Source organism: Rhinopithecus roxellana, chromosome 4 (assembly GCF_007565055.1).
Source record: "Rhinopithecus roxellana isolate Shanxi Qingling chromosome 4, ASM756505v1, whole genome shotgun sequence".
Classification (NCBI taxonomy): domain Eukaryota; kingdom Metazoa; phylum Chordata; class Mammalia; order Primates; family Cercopithecidae; genus Rhinopithecus; species Rhinopithecus roxellana.
This window is the reverse complement of record NC_044552.1, coordinates 126,082,722-126,101,570: the sequence shown is the minus strand read 5'-3', so window position 1 is coordinate 126,101,570 and position 18,849 is coordinate 126,082,722. Positions and strand designations below refer to the sequence as shown.

The 18,849-nt window shown below is 41.1% G+C and overlaps 1 protein-coding gene across 3 annotated transcripts in view; it reads left to right on the top strand.

The window, feature by feature from the left end:
• Positions 1 to 4,742: 4,742 nt before the first annotated feature.
• TMEM200A (transmembrane protein 200A) overlaps positions 4,743 to 18,849 on the top strand; it is an 89,848-nt gene continuing 75,741 nt past the window's right edge. Inside the window, exon 1 of one of the 3 annotated variants that reach the window (XM_010354705.2) lies at positions 4,743 to 5,593. The gene's annotated coding sequence lies outside the window, so the exon portion shown is untranslated. Of the gene's footprint in view, positions 5,594 to 5,793; positions 5,901 to 18,849 lie in introns of those variants that run through there. The other 2 variants (XM_030928048.1, XM_030928049.1) reach the window with 2 other exon arrangements.

The following is an 18,849-nucleotide window of genomic DNA, read 5'->3' as shown; positions in this document are numbered from 1 at the left end:
TGCTAAGTCCTTCAATCACTTGGGACCCATAAAGCACTCTAACATGAGTCATGTTTTATGAGTGTTAAATAAGCACTGAACTAGGAATAGGAAGATCCAGTTTCCAGTCACGGCCCTATCATTCTGTGGTTATGTGATCTTGAACTGGCCACTTGTGTTCATAAACTAAAAATTGAAGGAGTGGCAAAGAATGGTATCTAATGGCAAAGAATAAATGTAATGTCTGGGAGAAGATCTGACATGCTCAAGTTCATTACAGCTTATTTCCTTATATAAACAGGTGTTTCCAGATCAGTACTGACACAATGAGCAATAATCCCTAGTGTTAAAACTCATTAAGTGACTATTGTAATAGAACAGATTATCAGGTTTGAAGTTTCTTTTGAAAAATGAATGTGCCAACATTTTCTCATGTTCCAAAAGAAATGTGTGAAAGGATATTCCCCGAGCCCGTAAATAGCATGATTTAAACTGCATTCTATTTTACTAACATTGTGGCTTAATTCAGGTCTAAATGATCACTGTTTACCAACTCAGCTGTATATGTGTACAGATTTCTGTTGGTTGTAGGATTAAGAAATCTAGATATTTATAAACATTTTAGAATTCAAGATGCCAAGTAGTTTTGTTCTAATTTAATAAAAGCAGATCTAATATAATTGTCAAGAAAAACCTTATTTTTCTTTACTCTAGATCATGGTTATGGATGGAGAAATCCCAAACAGAAAGATGATTTAGTGAATTTTAAATTTTTATTTTGTCAACTAATTTAATGCAGTTGTACTGTTTTGATTGAGCAGAAATTGGAGAATTACATTATTTTACAATAAATTTTCACCATACCTGAGAATGTTATGCTGAGAGGCACCCCTTCTTGGGCTGAATCACTCATACAGTGAGAGATTTGTTGAACATCTGCTACATGCCTAGCTAAATGTTTTACAATTATAATTTTATAATCAGTGAACACTTAAATCAGTGTTATATGGACATATTAAAATTATTGGCACTTTATGGATGAGGGCAATGAAACCCAGAATAATCAGTAAAAGTTAATATTTTAACCCAGCTGTTCGAGTCAAAGGCTATGCTCTCTGTGTAACACCATACCACCATCACCAAATGAAATACAGCTAAAAAGGCAGCATTTGGGCTATAATTCTGGAAGGGAGTGAAGTGAAGTCTGATGTAAGCAGAGCACCAGGGAAGTCAGAGGACATGTGAACTGTGCCCTTGTGCAGTGCTTTTCAAATATTAACATGCAGACGGATCACTTGAGTATGTTGTTGAGTTGCAGAGTATGATTTAATAGGTTTGGGCAAGGGCCTGAGATCTTACTATTCTAACAGTTTCCCCATGATGCAAATATTGCTGAGTCTCGGACTATGCTTTTGAGTAGTCAAGCACCAATGAAAGAATGACTGGTTCAGTACCATGGACAGTGGAACAGGTGGGCCACCACTTACCATCTTCTCATTTCAGTCAAAACTCTATTATCTTCTATGGGTAGACTCTTCCAACAAACACAGTCAAAATCTTTAAAAAGTGATTTTTGAATTTCTGTAAGCTACTTGGAGATTATTCCCTTCAATAGGCACAAATCTGTTCAGAGGAAAGAACTGGGCTTTGGAAGGGAGAGAGTGTGGCTCATCTCACATTTCTAAATGGTACGCTGCCAGTGCCCCTCAGGCAAAAAGAATCTAATCAGGTTTATTATCTAACAAGGAGGTATCTAATTATCTAATATAGATGATTCTGTATCTAATACAGAATTTATAAATATTTAAGTAGTCATACCAGCCTCAACATTACAAAATATCAATTTGAGAGGGGTTAGCACTGTTACTTGCACATTTAATGAACAGAAGAGAAATTAACATCTTTCTGCTGTGAAATACACTGAACTATTTGTCAATTGCACATAATGAGAAAGCGAAAATAAAAGTATGACAAAGTGCTATTCAAAATCACAGTGAAATAAAAATGACCTTAAAATTTTACTGTTAAATATGTTTCCTCTACCTTTTTCTTTATCCTATATTCCTTCCCCTATTTCCTTATTTCAAGAATAACGTCAGAAAGTTCATTTTCTTTATTGACTTTACCCTCTACTTTGAAAAAGCGACTATGGCTGCCAGCATAAATACTACAGGGGTTTTGAGACTATCTATCTATTTCACATCAAGAACAAAGCCATTCAGATAAAAATCTAGCAAGCAATTCTATTTTTTCCCACTGAAGACATTTTTATTTTCTGTTTAAGGACCCCTTCTGAGGTCTAAAAATGCTATAGGCTACATTTACGGCAAGAGAAAATGAGTATAATCCCATGCAAATTTTCTAATAGCCCTTCTCTTAGCCTTGTTACGTGACCTCTTAAGAATACTCATTCTTTTTCATTTCAATGTATGTTTCCAAAATTAATTCATTACATATTAATTGCCATCCATTAGACTTTCATAATAGTATACCAAGAGTGAAAATGTTGATCTTCATATTTTGACATTTTTTTCAAGTTAATTCTTGATTCCAGAGGAAGAGTCTTTTTTATGATGTTAATTGCATTAAAACAAGTTTGATGTGAGTGTATATATGTTCAATTACATATGCATTGAGGATCTATGTGATGTGTAAGAAGAATATTATACACATCATTTCATTCAATTTTCATAATACTTTGAAATAGATACTTTGTTCTTACTTAAGGGATGGGAGAAATGAGGTACAAAGTCTCTCTGTTAGTAGGTGGTTGAGCTTGGATTGCAGGACACTTGGATTACTCTTTCTACTATGCACTCTTATAAGGTTGGCTTGTTTTAGTGGAAATTTACACATCTCATATAGACACAGCAAAAAATATCATGTGTGAAGTGCAGTGCTACTTGACGGCGAGAAGTAGAAAATAGTTGACTTCTATCCATTATTTCCAAAGCAGATGTGCAGCTAAATTAAAAATCCATTACTGGCATGGTATATTCACTTTCAGATGGAAAGATATTGGCCATTAGTAAAGATAAATAATTTACCTGAGATTCCCTTGAGCACTCAATGTCAGGGAAAATTTATAACTAATATGTTGAGAGTTGCTCGGAGTACTGAATTGCAAATAATCCTCTATTTACAGGCCATTTTACCTGTCTTTTGTGAGACTAACAGTAGTTATTTTAAAAACAAATCTAAATAATTCCCTTTTGGTGATCTCACTTAGTCCATCTTTCTTCTTTTTTGGTAAATCACTAAAATCTGAGTTCACAGTTCATAAATGAGGAAGCATCAATATCTGTGGTCCTAAGAATGTGCTTATTCCTTTTTTCATGGTTCTCATCAGTCTCTTTTTGAGGACGGCTCAGTCACTCAATGCTTAAAATGGCTAGGTGACCATTTTAAACGTTTCACCATGGGTCTTAGAGAGGATGTCATCTCAAATGATCTATGGGCTATGAGCCTATTCCTATTACTCACTCCTTAGCTAGTGAGGGGAACCAGGAGGGTGTTCCCTCTCAGGAGCTTTATAGACAATGTGGCTTCAGTGTATTTCTTTATAAAATGTAGAGGCAACTAGGAGGAAGGCCCAATGGAAGCACACTCCTTTGATATGGTGCTTGACAAACGCATTTAAGAAAACCTAAGCGAACTGAGCAAGTGGCTGTGGGCTAGAATACAAGATGCAGGTGGGGTAAAAATAAAACTACAGATGGTTTATAAAGGTGACTCATCCTTCCCCCACCCCAACTCCTTTAGTTTTCTTTTCTTTCTTTTTATAAAACAGTTTGATTGTGACATCTCCACTAAAAGAGCCCTATCTCTAAATTCTTCTAGTCAAGGCAAGAAGGTAATACCACGGGAAATCCATTTCTACAGTCTCTTCTCATTGCCATATCTTATTTTAAAGATATTTTTCTACCGTGGAAATTTTTGCATGGATCTCCCCCACCCCCCAAACATACATTTTATACCCCCCAGAAGCAAACTTTTCCTGAAAATGAGATAAACAGACCACATGCTGAAATAAACAAATACACTGCACCAGAATATCATACTTGCCTTCTGTCACTTAAACACATCCAGGGGACACAAGCATAGCACATCCCCTGCGCATAGGGGCATAGGCGGCTGGCCTTCTCTGCACAGGCCTGGTGGGTGGTTGGAATATCCGGTAATTAGTTTTACATGAAACTTTACTTACGGAATTGGCCTGCATATATACAGTCATCACTGTCTCTGCCGAATTAGAGACAACATATTTCACTCTATGAACAGGACACAGTCTCCACTCACTGGATGTTTGGGGTCAGAGAGGAGTAACCTGAACCTCCGTTGGCTTTGATGTTTGGAGTTGAACATCTGCATTGCTCATCGAAGCCCTCCGTGCTTCAGTTCCCCCTGTCTTCCATTCCCCCCGCCCATGGTTCTCGCCCCCCAAGCCGTTCTCCGGAGTCCCTTTCTGGGCCGGCGGGACGCGTGGACGGAGCGGGCCTTGGCCGCGTCTGTTCCGGCCAGGTTTGACTTTGCTAGCGCAGCGCCCGCGCAGCCCGCCAGGGGGACCCCGGCCCGCCGGGCTGCATCTGAGCAGAAAGCGTCCGAGGGGCGTGGAGCCAGGGTCCTGCGGCGCCTGCTCCGGGAACACCCCGAGTCGGCTGGAGCTCCCCAGCCGCTCCGGAGAACTGGGGGAGCCGAGTCCCTGGCTCTGGAACCCGTGGTCCCGCGGTAGCGAGAGGCGGGCCCCGCGGGTGGGTGTGTCCATTTCCGCACGCCGGCCTTACAGCCCGGGAAGAGCGCCTGGAAGCGGGTACTTTGTTCCCAAAGATGGGTTTTGTCTGCGGGTGATTCGGCTCTCGAAGTGCAACTTTGTGGCCCGGGCGCGGATCGGCCGGCCTGGGCTCCTGCAGAGGGAGGAGCGGATCCTGTCTGCGTCCTCCAGGAGGGGTGGCAGGACTGGGGTTTCCCACAGGTTTTGGGGCGGTGGCAAGATTGGCACCGTACGGGGTCGCAGGCGCACAGCGACGCCCCTGGAAGCCCGCCCCGGCCCCCGCCCCCAACCCGCCTCTTCGGGGCTTTGTGGCGTGAGGTTTGGGGCTGGGATCCATCTGGAGCCCAGCAGAAAACTTTTCCCTTCCCATCCCCGGTCCCTTTTGTCTTTCTTGGACACGGTGGCGGCGCCGTCTGAGCGGCGACTCCCTCTCCCCTGCCCGGCTCGCTGCGCCTAGTGCCCTCCGAGGGCAGGCGCGCCTGCACTCTGCGCCCGGATGGCGGAGGCCCTCTGTGAGCACCGGCAGCAGCGCGTCCCATGCCTGGAGGCCGCCGGTGCCCCCCCAGTGCGGGCATAGGGGCGCCCCCACCCTCCGCCCGCTTGCACCCCTTGCCGCCCGCCCCTTCGCCTGACTCATCCGTCCGCGGTGGCCGCCCGAGCCCTGGGATGGGGAGGGAGACCGCGGCTGCCCACGGCGGCCGAGATTCCCGCTGACGCCCCCGACCCCGCCGCCTTCTTCGTCCGCCTCCAGAGGCGCCCGACGTCCCGACAGCTCCTGGATTGAGACCAGGACTGCGAACCGGGAGAGGCGACCCGACCCCCAGGGCCCAGTGCTCAGGACAGGTGAGGGGATGGAAAGGGTGCTGCCGCGAGTGGGGAGGTGGGTGGGCGGCCACCGCAGCCGAAACCGGGCACTTCTTCAGCCCCCTGCCCTCCTCTCCGCTGCAGCCTCCAGAGTTAGGTAAACGCTGTCTCTCCTAAAGTTTGGGAAACAAACCAAGTCCGCCACCGGGTCCGGACTCCCCAGTGCTCGGAGCGCGAGAGAAGCCGTGCGGGGCAGCCTCCAAGAACCCGGAGTACTGGAGTGCCTGGCTGGGTTTCTCCAAGCAACACCCTCCTTTGTCTCGGTTCCTGAGAGTCAGCATTCTCTGTAATGTCCACAGTGTTAATTTGTGATTGAGCAAAGTATGGTCAGGGTTTCCTAAAGCAGTATTTGGATGGGGCAGAATCTACACAGGCAAAATGGAGAGGCAAAGCAATTATTTGCAGAATTCAGCACTACTCTTCTCCCTGTAGTCTTGTCTGTAAGAGAAAGGACTGAAGGCTACTAAGATTTGCTTCATTAATCATTCTTTTGCTATAAATTGTTCAAGCCAACACTTCATGTTGTGTAGGCGCAAGCTCTCTGTATTTACTGCTGTTTGATTTAGAGAAATGTGTGCGTGTGTGTGTGTGTGTGTGTGTGTGTTTTATGTAACAATTCATTGTTCAGTATCAGGCATTGGTAATGTCAGAGAGAAAGGCAGCATATACATGTAATTGACTAATTGTAATCAGCCCCCGTCCACCTTAGTCTGGTGTATTTAAAAACTAAATATGTTGGACTAGAGTGTCTCTTGCCTTGTCTCTTCTGAATACCTTCAGGAGTAGTTATGGACAACTGCATAGAAAACATTTCAAGAATCGATAATTATTCTTATTTGTGAGAAAGAATATTGAATTCTTGGTTTTGCAATCAAACCAAGTTCAGAGGCACACTTTCTATAGGGCTGTATGCATAAATATTACCAGAGGTTGTGAAAGCTATTTACTTTGTCATTTCTTGAATCATGGAAACACTTATAAAAAGACCTTCAGTTTATTATTTGGCTACTGATACTAGAAAACCTTATCATTTTGTGAAAAGTAGACTTAATTTTGAAACTTTTAAAACCTTACTTTATTTTCCCACTGTTTACCTATACAGAAGCATGTGGTGGTAGTTTCATTATTTTTAAACACCTCAAGTGAAGAATAGAAGTCCTTCTAAACAGAAAATAATGCTTCCATTAACTGGAAACTGTAGTTAAATGCTTTGACAATTTAACATTATGATTTTTTAACTGTAAAACATACACACTGAGAATGATTTTTAATCAAGTCCTACTAGATAGCTCATAATTATGAGATAATTTAGCTATAATTTGTAACCCTGGTTATAATTAGCTTTGTATCTAGGCTGGGAAAGCCTTCAGTAGAGTTGTGTGGGAAGTCCCTGTATGTAATTTCCAGGCAGTTAGCATAGAAAGAATTCACCTGTTGCCTTTGAGGCAGGTCTAGGTAAATGCATATAGTGTCTAAAGACACGCATAATCAGAAGGGATTCTTCAGGAAAGATTATTGTAAAGAGGGATGGTTGTACTTGTTATTTTAACTTAGTGGAATTTTTTATGAAGCTTTTGAATACTCCAAGAGTTACATTGCTATATTTGGACTTGTGTAGCTTCAGAATTTTGACAATAGCTCATTGGACAGAAAAGGGTAACTACTGACATATAGAGGGAGCAGATCTGAACTGATTGGTTAAATACTCTACTTTTCATGATGACTCTTAGCATAAAGGAAAGGAATTCATATTTAGCTTAGAAAGATAGATAAGAACAGAGACAAAAGCAAATGTCACCTTTTACATTTCTTAAGCAAAATTAGTAGAGGATAAAAAATAAGCCCTTGTAGTCATACACATTACTTATCAAATAGAGGGTAGAATTTAAAAGAGGAAAAATAACTTGTGTAGCGACAGAAAACCAAACCTGCAATGAGATGAGATGGACCTCATTTTATTAACGAATGTATATCTGATTTACGGTTTTATCAAGCAGATCCACTTGTTCCTGGACTTACACTATGTTTTGTCTGCTGAGATCTGATATGTGCTCAAAACCTCAGAAAACATCAGTGAGTGCTTGTTGTGGTGTCATCCTAGATACCCCTCCAGGCCTTTTCTATAGGCTTATAGGCTGATGGAGAGGGGACTGATAAATATACCACAGATCACTTGGCAGCTGAGGTGGTCTGAGAGCAGCAGGGGACCAGTGCAGACTGGGAAGCAGTATAGTGTGTTGCAAAGGGACCTGGATGGGGAGTTGTCATCTTGACTGAATCACTGATTAGGTGGCTGTGGGTAAGTGGGTAAATTCCTCTGCCTTTTTGGTTCTTGGTGCCCTTATCTGCAGAATGAGGGCTTTGGACTGGCGATCTTTATGTTCTCTTTTAAAAATGCTGCAAGGCAAATTCTCGTAGAATTAAAGAGAGACAGAAATCAGTGTGTGTGTGTAGGAGGGTGGTTTGTAGGGTTTTGGTCAAAGGAAGCCAGGCTGGAGGGTCTTGCTAGTTGTATTGAATGGGAAATGGCAAAGAGAAGTAAAAGATGTCTGGCCTGGGACATCTGGCCTAACATTGATTATGTTAATTGAAAATACATAATAAAATAATAAAAATACCAACTTTCAGTTAGTACTGGGTGGTTTTCCATGCATTTTCACAAATGATGGCGATTGATTTTCATGACCACCCTCAGAAGTAATTAGAGCAGAAAGGTGATGAAGCCGGGACTACTACTGCAAAGTACATCTGCACCAGTATGCGCCACTGCCTTTCTGCAGGATTTGTAGAGATAGGAGAAGCTAAAGCTCACTTTGGAAACCCTGAGTAAACAGGGGAGAGACGTAAGGTTAGGGTCAGATTTTAAGTGAAGTTGAATTTTTGAGTAAGAATTTAGGTTACATTCTGGAACACAGAAGTCTCCAATTATGAGCTCAAGACTTCCTGAAATGCCTTGAATTCTGATTATTGATGTTTAATCTGACTGCTCTTGTTCTGTGCCCGCTCCTCCCCTAAGGTCCCCTCTTCCCCAGAAGGAATTCTAGGGGTTTGACTACCACAGAGTAATTGATAGGACTCTTCCAAGAACTTTTAGTGATGCTGGAAAAAGGAAATCTATGTATTTCATATAAAGGCGAGAATTCTGGGGCCACTGTATCACTAACTGATCGGATGCATTCTGCAAGTTGTGCTTTGGAAACTTTGTCACCAGAGGTGAAATTACACAGAAGGCATAGAAATCTAGCAAGGTGTAAGATGAGCGTCTGTGCATTCCTTCCTGTAGAGCCCTAATCATTCTGCCCTGAGCATGAAGTACACCAAAGTGGGACAAGTCCCCGCTTACCACCCCACTCTGTTCACCACCCCACTCTGTGTTCATGTAGAAGGGAGTTACTCAGGATTCATTTGCTTGCATGTGTGAATATTTAACTAGGTAAAGCAAGAAAGGACTTACTGACTCATGTGACCAGAAAGTCCAAAGGTGGTCCTTGCTTCAGTCATGGTTGGAACTCAGAGACTTACACAACTTTGTTGGGGTTCTTTCTCTTTCTCCCCGTTTCTCGGCCCCACTTCTCTCTGGGTCAGCTGTATTCCGAGGCACTCTTTCTGAGTATGGAAAGATGACTGTGGGTAGTTCTAAACCCACATTCCTGAGCTTTTCATCTATGAGACAAAGAGGTCCTTTCTCTTCCAGGTCCCATTTTTATAAATCTCCTTGAAGGGCTCTGATTGGCCCTGATCAGTGGTAATTGAATTGGTCTCTGTATCTAGTCGAGAGTGCTACTCTGATTGCATTGGACTAAATTGTGTGCCCAACCCTGTGTATATGTGGTTCTGCTGCTGGGATGAGGAGGAGGAGGCTGGTAGGGCACTATGATAGGCAGTTCTGTCAAGATTACATACAGGTGTGGTTCTCCCAAAAATATAATGCTGCCAATCAAAAACAATGTGTCTATTATTTGGAAAAATTCCTTCCTTTTTTGGGACAGCCCTCTGCACAATGATCTGGAGTTTGCACATGGAAGCATCTCAGATGTCAAGACTATGCATATCCCAAAAGTGGGATCTTTCTCCCAAGCAAGGTATAGCCCAGTTATGAAATAATGCCCTCATATTTAAACTTTATTAAAAGGAGGATTGTTTCCAGAATATATTGAATGGGAAGCCACCATTTATTCATATCTATGTACTTCTAGCAAATATCCCTGTACCTTATTTCCAGCCCAGAGATTTTGTTTCCAAAAGCCCTGCCCATCTAGTGATGATGAGATTGGAGACCCCCTACTTTGGCCATTGTAGAGCCAGTGAAAATTTGAACAGGGAGCTGAAGTGATTAACACAGGACTATTGTTTATGCAAATTCATTGGGTTGTTGGAAATGGGCAGAGAGGAGTGGCAGGCACAGATTAGAATTATCATTTAGGAGGCATAAGATGATAAGTTTCCAATTAAAGTATTGGCAGCAAGAATTTGTGAGCAATCTTATGAAGTTCTTGTGAGGTTATATGTCAGGATGAAGGAACGTTTGTGTTGACAGAAGCATTTGTGCAGTGAAATAGACCAGGAGGGTGTAGACTAGAAAGTCAGCCTGGGCCAGTAGGTGAAATGGCTGTGCATGGTAGATAGGTTAATAGCAAATGGATTGTGTAGACAGGAGGCCTGTAGTCACCATGAGAGCTAGGGGCATGCATAGAACTGACATTTACCGAGGATCTACTTAGTATGGTAGGTTCATGTTGCATACTTTAAAGTTATTATATTAATGTTATATAAATCTCACAATAGCCCTCCAATGAGAGAAGGGAGGTAAATAACTTACTGAAGGTTATGAGGCCATTAGACAGTACAGCTGGAAATCAAACCCTGGCAGTCGGACATCAAAGCCTTGCTTTAACCACTATGGAAAACTACCTTTCAACCTCAAGGTCAAATTCACTGTATCGGGCCACACTGAAGGACCAGCTAAAGGTTGGCCCTTCTGATAGGAAATGAGAGTACCAGAATTCCAGGTCAAATAGAAGGCACAGAACAGAAGTTATTAGGGTGAAAGCGCATGGCATTCATGTTCAGAGCCTACCCGGACAAGAATGTCAAGGTAAGACATTCTTGGAAAGGAAAGAATATCACATGCATCGATTCTGGGTTTAGGGTTTGGGGTATAGCAAGGAAAGGGAATGGGAGAATTATCAGGAAGTCGAACAGATGGGCAGATCAATAGAACAACTGGGGTTTGATTGTTGACCTGAGAACAGGAACTCTACCATCTGCCATGGCTTTAAATATCCTTCCTGGTGTAAGTCGATAAGAATATGGAATGGGCAGCTCCTCAGAGGGAGACAGGATTTTATTAGTTGTCAGGCACTGTCAGGGAAAGGAGCTAACATTTGTAAGGCCATGTGCCTTAGATATGTAATCTCACTAAATCTTCATTATAAGTTCCAGAAGGGTAAATATTATGCCTCCCCTCCACCACCACTTTTCTTGAGCCAGGAAATGGAGACTCAGAAGGTTAAGTGACTGGCCTAGGCTCCTGGAGCCAGACTGGAAAGTGAAAGAGCTGGCATGGAACCCAGATCTGTTGGAATCCAGACCTCTTCCTGGATCTTCAGGGAGTCATCCTGGTGCTAGCAGAACAAGGTCAATATCAAGTCTGAGAGATGGAAATGGGGAAATCAGCAGGGGCATATAGTTGTGAAGGAAGACAGTAAGCTAACTTTTAGACATCTGAGTGTGAGATAAGAGCAGACTGTCTGAAGAGAATTGTCCAGCAGGATTATATCCAGCTTTGGCAGAAAACTTAATAATCTAGTAGGTTTTTTCCCCTCAGTACAGGATCTCTATCATTATGCAGGGTAGATACGTCAGCGAGTCAGATGTTTGGAAGGCTTAATTTAAGTCACTGATTTCAGTTCAAGAGAAGGGACCTCTGCCAGCTGCCATGGCCTGAATTTACCTTTATACATACAGATACTCTGCCCTGAAATATGAAAATTAAGAAGTAGATACATATAGAGAGGGAGAGAGGACACTCGCTAGCACATGCGAATGTAGTAAGTTCATGAAACACACTCTAGTTATAAAGGTGTGTACTTGAGGATGCTCTAAATAAAATGAGTTACTAGTAGAATGTGAGTGACATCATATCGTTCCCCAACAAATACAAGGTCAAATTTGTATCTGCTTAGGTGTGTGACTGGATGTGTGTGCAATCGACTGTGTATATATGTACGACAAGAGGAAGGGGAATGAGAAAGTGTATAAAAATAGAAGTATTTATGAGAACATTGTAGCCTATTCGGAGAGGTAAAACAACCATGTATAAAACTTTTAGAATAACTCAATAGAATAATATGTAAACAAATGATTACGATGCTTTGAAATAAAGCTGGTAGAGATATGGAAAGAATATTAGAGGCTCGTGACACAAAAGCAATGCTGAATAAGAGTAGGCTCTTTCTTGTAAATAGTGAGCTAATCACAGAGGTGCTGATAGATTAGCAACTGCTGGGGAGAAAAAAAAAATTTTCCTTTTGAGAGTCAACATCTTTGGGCTTAAATACAGGATGAATCCAAAGAATCTCAGTACTGTCTCTAAGCTGAGGTTGGCATAAGAGAGACACAAATTTTGTTTCCCTTGGCAAAGTCAGTCAGATCGGCTTAGTGAACATACATGTGCAAGTATTTGTCACAAAATGGAGTTAGCATTTCTGAAGAGATGTTATATTTTCTAATCATGAAGGCGATACACACTCCCAATAAAAACCTTGGGAAATACATTAAGTATAAAAGTCAGGGAGAAAATTTGCCTGTAATCCTGTGACCCAAAGGCACTCGTAACATTCTGGCACTTTCTTTCTCCTTATTTTTAATGACTTTTTCCATATTGCTTAATAGCGTATTACAACCTACTGTGTTTGCTTAATCTTATGTCTTAAATATTTTCCAACTTCTAGGCAAGCTTTATTAATGTCAGTATAATATTGGATTATGTGGACATATCATAATTTATTATCTAGTCCCTTAAAATTGGATTTTTAGGCCATTTCCAAATATTTGGTATTATAAACGGCACTTTGATGAATCTTTCTTCAAATTTCAGATTCTCTTTTTAGTGCATAAGGGTTATAAATGCATTTATATTCCATTTTATGTATGTTTATCAGATTACTTCTTTAAAAAAGATTCGTGGAACGATAATTCCTGGGTCAAAGGGTATGAAAATTTCAGGCTCTTGATACTTAATGCCAAACTGATTTGCAAATAACTGAAGTTATGACTGACAGTGCATGGAACTACCCTTCACATGCTCTCACTAGGTGGTTGTTTTTATTTTTAAATTTTAAAAAGCTACCATTTTGAAGAAAGGGATAGTTTATGCTAACTGCTGATTTTGTTCCTTTGTTACCCAAATCTCCCTTTTAGAATGTAGACTGTGTGAGATATTGTGATTCATTTCACTGTTTAAAATTTACTTATAAGTGTTTCTGAGCATGCAGATAGGGGCCCATGACAGAAAAAGTAGCTTGTGAATGATTTTTTGAAAGCCAGTGTTATACACATCCTGTTTGGGGACTCTTCAGACTCTACTGTGGGGCAGCCCATGAGAGAAGTTGTTTGATGTAGGTTGAGAGCCCCTTTTTGCAGAGCTAAACCCCTGACAGCCCCACCTCTGTAGCCTTGGATATTAGGTCCTAGTAGTCATGGAGTGTTCTAACTGCGCTTTTCACTGGGGCTGTAACCCAAGTGAAAGTGGGCCTATATCTCTTTTGTCCATGGCTATATCCTCAGCAGGTGACCTTAGACCAAGTTTTGCTGGGAGGTGGGATCTGAAAATGCCTGAGTTTGTTTGTTTGTTTGTTTTCAGACCGAGTGTCGCTCTGTCACCAGTCAGGCTGGAATGCAGTGGCATGACCTCAGCATACTGCAAACTCCGCCTTCCAGGTTCAAGCAATTTTCCTCCCTCAGCCTCCCAAGTAGCTGGGATTACAGGGGCACACCACCATGCCAGGCTAATTTTTGTTGTTGTTGTTGTTATTTTTAGTAGAGATGGAGTTTCACCATGTTGGCCAGTCTGGTCTCGAACTCCTGACCTCAGGTAATCCACCTGTCTCAAACTCCCAAAGTGCTGGGATTATAGGCATGAGCCACCTCACCCAGCCATGAAAATGCTTGAAATTTTTCCCCTAGAAAACTTTTGTAATGTTAGTCACTGATTACCCAGAAACAAAGTTCCTGAATTTTGAAACTTCTGGTTTTGCTCTCCTTTCCAAACAAAATTCAGCCACATCACAGTACCTAGTTTTATGGCAATGAACTTTGACTTATTCCAGAAGAGGAATTTAGATCTTACACATACCTCTGCGGGGTATTTTATTGTCTAAAAACACTTATTGAGAGTAAAGAGAACTATTAAACTTACTGTCGCAGTCGATTTGAGGTGGTTTTTGAGTGCCAGTTTCAATTTTTCCACAACTACTATATTCCTACAAAAATAATTTACAACTAAAATTAAAAAATGTTTTGGTTTTCTTCTAAAAGTTGAAGGATATTATTATATTGTAATAACTCTATTCTCCTTTACGGATCTCAGTCAATAATTTTGAACAAAATTATTTTTGTTCATTTGTTCAACAAATGATTATTTAGGGAGATTCATTCAGTAGGTGCTGTTAAATTATATTTATAACTCATTTTGTCAAATGTGAGACAGAACTTCTTACACAACAATAACGCAGAACACTGTGTAGGAATTCATGCCTTATACATTTATTTACTTATAAGACACATAAAAGCTCTTATGACATGCATTAAAAAGTAAACTTGGCTCAGGAGAAAGTTTATTAATTAATAAAGGATTCATTAAATATTTGTGCTGCCAGCTGGGGATCCAGTAATGACCAAAACAAAAAGTTATGGAGGAGCTTACATTGTAAATGGAGGAGACAAACAGGAAACATATAAATGAGCAAGGCAATTTCAGGCAGTCAAAAGTGCTGTAAGGAAAGTAAAGAATCTGATGTCATGGAGAGTGCATGGGCTCATTTAGATCAGATGGTCAAGGAAGACCTCCCTGCATTTGAGGCATTTGAACTAGAACCTGCGAGAGAATAAGGAGCCAGCCTCACATATTTGGGAAGGGGGCATTGGAGTAGGTTTTATACTCAGTGCGCTGGAAAGCCGTTAGAAGGTTGCTCTTTTGGAGCATGATGTTTGAGGTCATTTATTAAAAATGAGTGTTGAGATGAAGAATGCAAAGTATTACTTCACTGTAATGATGATATTGGTATTGGGAGCAAAAACAATGCTCACATTAGAGACTATATGTAGTTATGGTCAAGATATATCATGTATCACTATATGGTTAAGGACATTTCATATAGAGTATGTATACCTACAAAGGGGTTTTAATATAAATATAACATGTAAATAGATTTAATAAATATATAAATGTAACTAAATATAAATAGCAATTTCAAAAGAATATATAGAGCTTAGTAAGTCCACCATAGAGTTTTTGGTATGTGAAACGTGTATTCCTTAACTGAGTCTAGCATATTGACCTGTACATTATATGTATTTGATAAATGTTACTGAATTAACCATATGGAATATTTTATTTGTAAGAAAAAAATTAACCTAGGATATAAAAATCACGTTAATTAATTAAATTATTTTCACATTTAATTATTGTCACATTAAATAATTATCACATTCAATTAATTAATTAATTATTTTTTGAGACAGTGTCTCACTCTGTCACCCAGGCTGGAGTGCAGTGATGTGATTTTGACTCACTGCAACCTCTACCTCCTGGGTTCAAGCGATTCTTGTGCTGGGACTCCACAAGTAGCCTCCCAAGTAGCTGGAACTACAGGCACACATCACCATGCCTGGCTAATTTTTGTATTTTTAGTAAAGATGAGGTTTCACCATGTTGGCCAGGCTCGTCTTGACCTCCTGACCTCAAGCAATCCACCTGTCCTTGGCCTCACAAAGTGCTGGGATTACAGGTGTGAGCCACTGCACTAAGGAAAATCACACAAAACAGTATTTTTATGAAAATACTAAGCCTTTTCTTTGAAAAAAAGGATAATATGGATAATATGTTCTTTATACTCTAAATATTAACAGTAATTTTAAATTGTATTCAAAATGCTAAAATTGAAATATTGAAAAATAAAAAATACACAAGTATAATCATCTTCCTCACATACATTTTTTTTTCTCTCTAGTTAAGTAGAAATCTCTGGAAAGTCCACATTTTATATAAAGATTTTATTAATATCACTTGGTCTTATCACACTTTACTTGACTTGTGGGAATTCCTTATTTATTTTGTGAGTCTCCCAATTCTCGAAATAACCTCCATTCAGAACTTTTCATGCATAATTGAATATAAGACAATAATAACATATAACTAATGATGCTTGTTAATGAATATTTAGCTCAATGTCTTCTGGGAGATCTAGCCAAATATACTTATTAAGTCATCTGACATTTATTGTGCACATACTAAGTGCTGGCCATTGTGTTCTATGCTAAGAGCATAACAAGCTTTTCTCAAGAAACTCACAGGCTAGAGAGCCACTGGGTAATACTCTAAGTACTTAGCACAAGGGAAAGAGTTTTGCAGTAAGATGCTATATGGTACTCCCTGAGTCTACGCTGGGGTGGCAGTAATGAGGAGTGAGATTGTGAATTAATTCAGGAATTCCTTTAGTCTGGTATTTGGTTAAATGATTTGAAAAGACAGATTACAAAAAAGAAGTCACAGATAAAAAGGCAGCACATGCCATCCATCTCCAAGTAACAAGGCCACCTGCATCTCAATTCTCGTTTCTAGAGATATCACCCTAGGGATTCCCTGTTCTCCTGCCCCAACTGCCAGAATCTCATCTGTTTATGTGGCAGGAGACCTATCTGGCTGCAGGCCTCTGGGACTTATTCCTACCTAGAGCCCCATGAACCCAGCCCTCCCTTCTTTATCCTCCTGCATGTGGGGCTACATATTGACTCTTTGGCTTCAGAGTACAGTGACCTAAGCTGCTCCTCCAAGTCCTCCTGTAGTTTTAGATTGGAAGAGGCCTCAATCCTGCTGCTTTCATTTCCAGTAGAGCCTCACTCATTTATTCTTTTATTTATTCATTCAATAAATATTTTCTGAGTACTTACCACGTACTATTTTAGGCACTGGAAATGTAATCGGAAACAAAACAGAGTTCCTGTCTTTATGAGCCTTATATTCCAGCTGGGGAAGACAGATAGTACATGTATAATTTGTTGTGATAAATAGTAAGAAGAAAAATAAAGCAGAGCCCAGGGACTAAAAGCCGTTAGGATGGGGTTAGAGTAGCATGGCCAAGGAAGGCCTCTTTGATAAGGTCTGACATTTGAGCAGAGACCTGAATGATGTGAGGGAAGAGATCATTAGAATATCTGGTGAAGGAGTGCACTGCGGGAGGAATAGAAAGTGCAAAGGCCATGAGGAGTCAGTGTGGAGGGTGGGAGTTGGCTTGGACTGTGTGAGTAGCATTAGCATAGATTAGAACAAAGCAGGGGCTCACAGAGGCTGTTGGGGTCACAAGGAAACTTTGGACTTTACTCTGAGTTGTATGGGAAGGATCTGCTGGGAAGCTAACCTTTATCAATATCACTTTCATGTGACCACATGATTTCTAAGAATATTTAATTAGAGTTCAGGCCCATCAGTGGGGGTTTTGTGGGGCCTAACCCTCACTTTTATTACTAGTCTCAGAAGAAATATTCAGTGAGTAAAATCCCAGGTGTCTGTGTCAGTTATAGGCCTGCCTGATGGGGCCTGAACTCAAATTCAATGTTCTTAGAAATCATGTGGTCATGTGAAAGTGATATTAATAAAGATCTTGGTCAGGCACGGTGACTAACGCCTGTAATCCCAGCACTTTGGGAGTCTGAGGCGGGCGGATCACGAGGTCAGGAGATCGAGACCATCCTGGCTAACATGGTGAAACCCCATCTCTGCTAAAAATACAAGAAATTAGCCGGGCATGGTGGATCATGCCTGTAATCCCAGCTACTCAGGAGGCTGAGGCAGAGAATCACTTGAACCTGGGAGGCAGATGTTGCGGTGAGCCAAGATCGCACCACTGCACTCCAGCCTGGATGACAGAGTGAGGCTCTGTCTCAAAAAAAAAAAAAAAAAAAAAAAAAAAAGATCTTGAGTAAGAATAGCCCAGAGAATTCCCAAGCCTAGGGAGTGATATTTTACTTTGGATGGCATCTTAGTTTATTTCATGCTTCTGTAACATGAATATCACAGACAGGGTAATTCAAAAAGCAAATAAAAGAAATGTATTTATCAAGTTCTGAAGACTGGGTTAGTAGAGTGCTGGCAATATCAGTGTGCTGACAACTGGTGAAGGCCTTCTTGCTGCGTTATCTCATGGCAGAAGGACGAGAGCATATGGGGGTTCAACTCATTCTTTTTATGAAGGAACCATTCCTATAATAACTAACCCACTCCTTCCATAATGTCATCAATCCATCTATGAGGGCAGAGGACTCGTGGCCTAATCACTTCTCAGAGGTTCCACCTCCAACACTTTTGAATTGTAGATTAAGTTTTTAACACATGAAGTTTGGGGGACACATTCAAACCACAGGAGGTGTGAACAAAATTTTGTTGTTGATTGAGAGCTGTGTGGAGAATTTTTCAGACAACACTGTTAAATTGGAAAAAATTACAATTTAGAAAAGGGGGAGACTTTCTTTCTCATAAAGGGTTACAGCCTGTGGGGTGGCCATTCTGACAGGCTGGGAAGCATAGCTTCTAGCCAGAAGCCAGAAACAGATACTTAGAGGGAGGAACAAAGGGAACAGGAATTTATGCTGTGGTGGCTAAATGAGCATATTCAATAAGCCATAGGAGAGTCATAAATATTAACGAAGGGAGAAATGTGCGCATGTGCAATTGAGCTTCACGCCTCTCCATGGGTCCCACCTACAAAAAATGGTGGGGTTAACACGATCTGTGGGTGGATGGACTTTTCCACCCTCCAATGTCAAACTGTGAAGCAGAGGATACAAAAACCCTTACTGCGCATTCTGCGTAGACTGGCTAGAACCTGTCGGTGTGACTAGTTAGGGCATGAGTTCAGTATGGGGCACATTAAATTTGAGATGCCTGTGAGACATCTTAGGGGAAAGAGCACAGATGGGACAGATGGGGCAGGAGCTCAGACAGACAGATGGGGCTG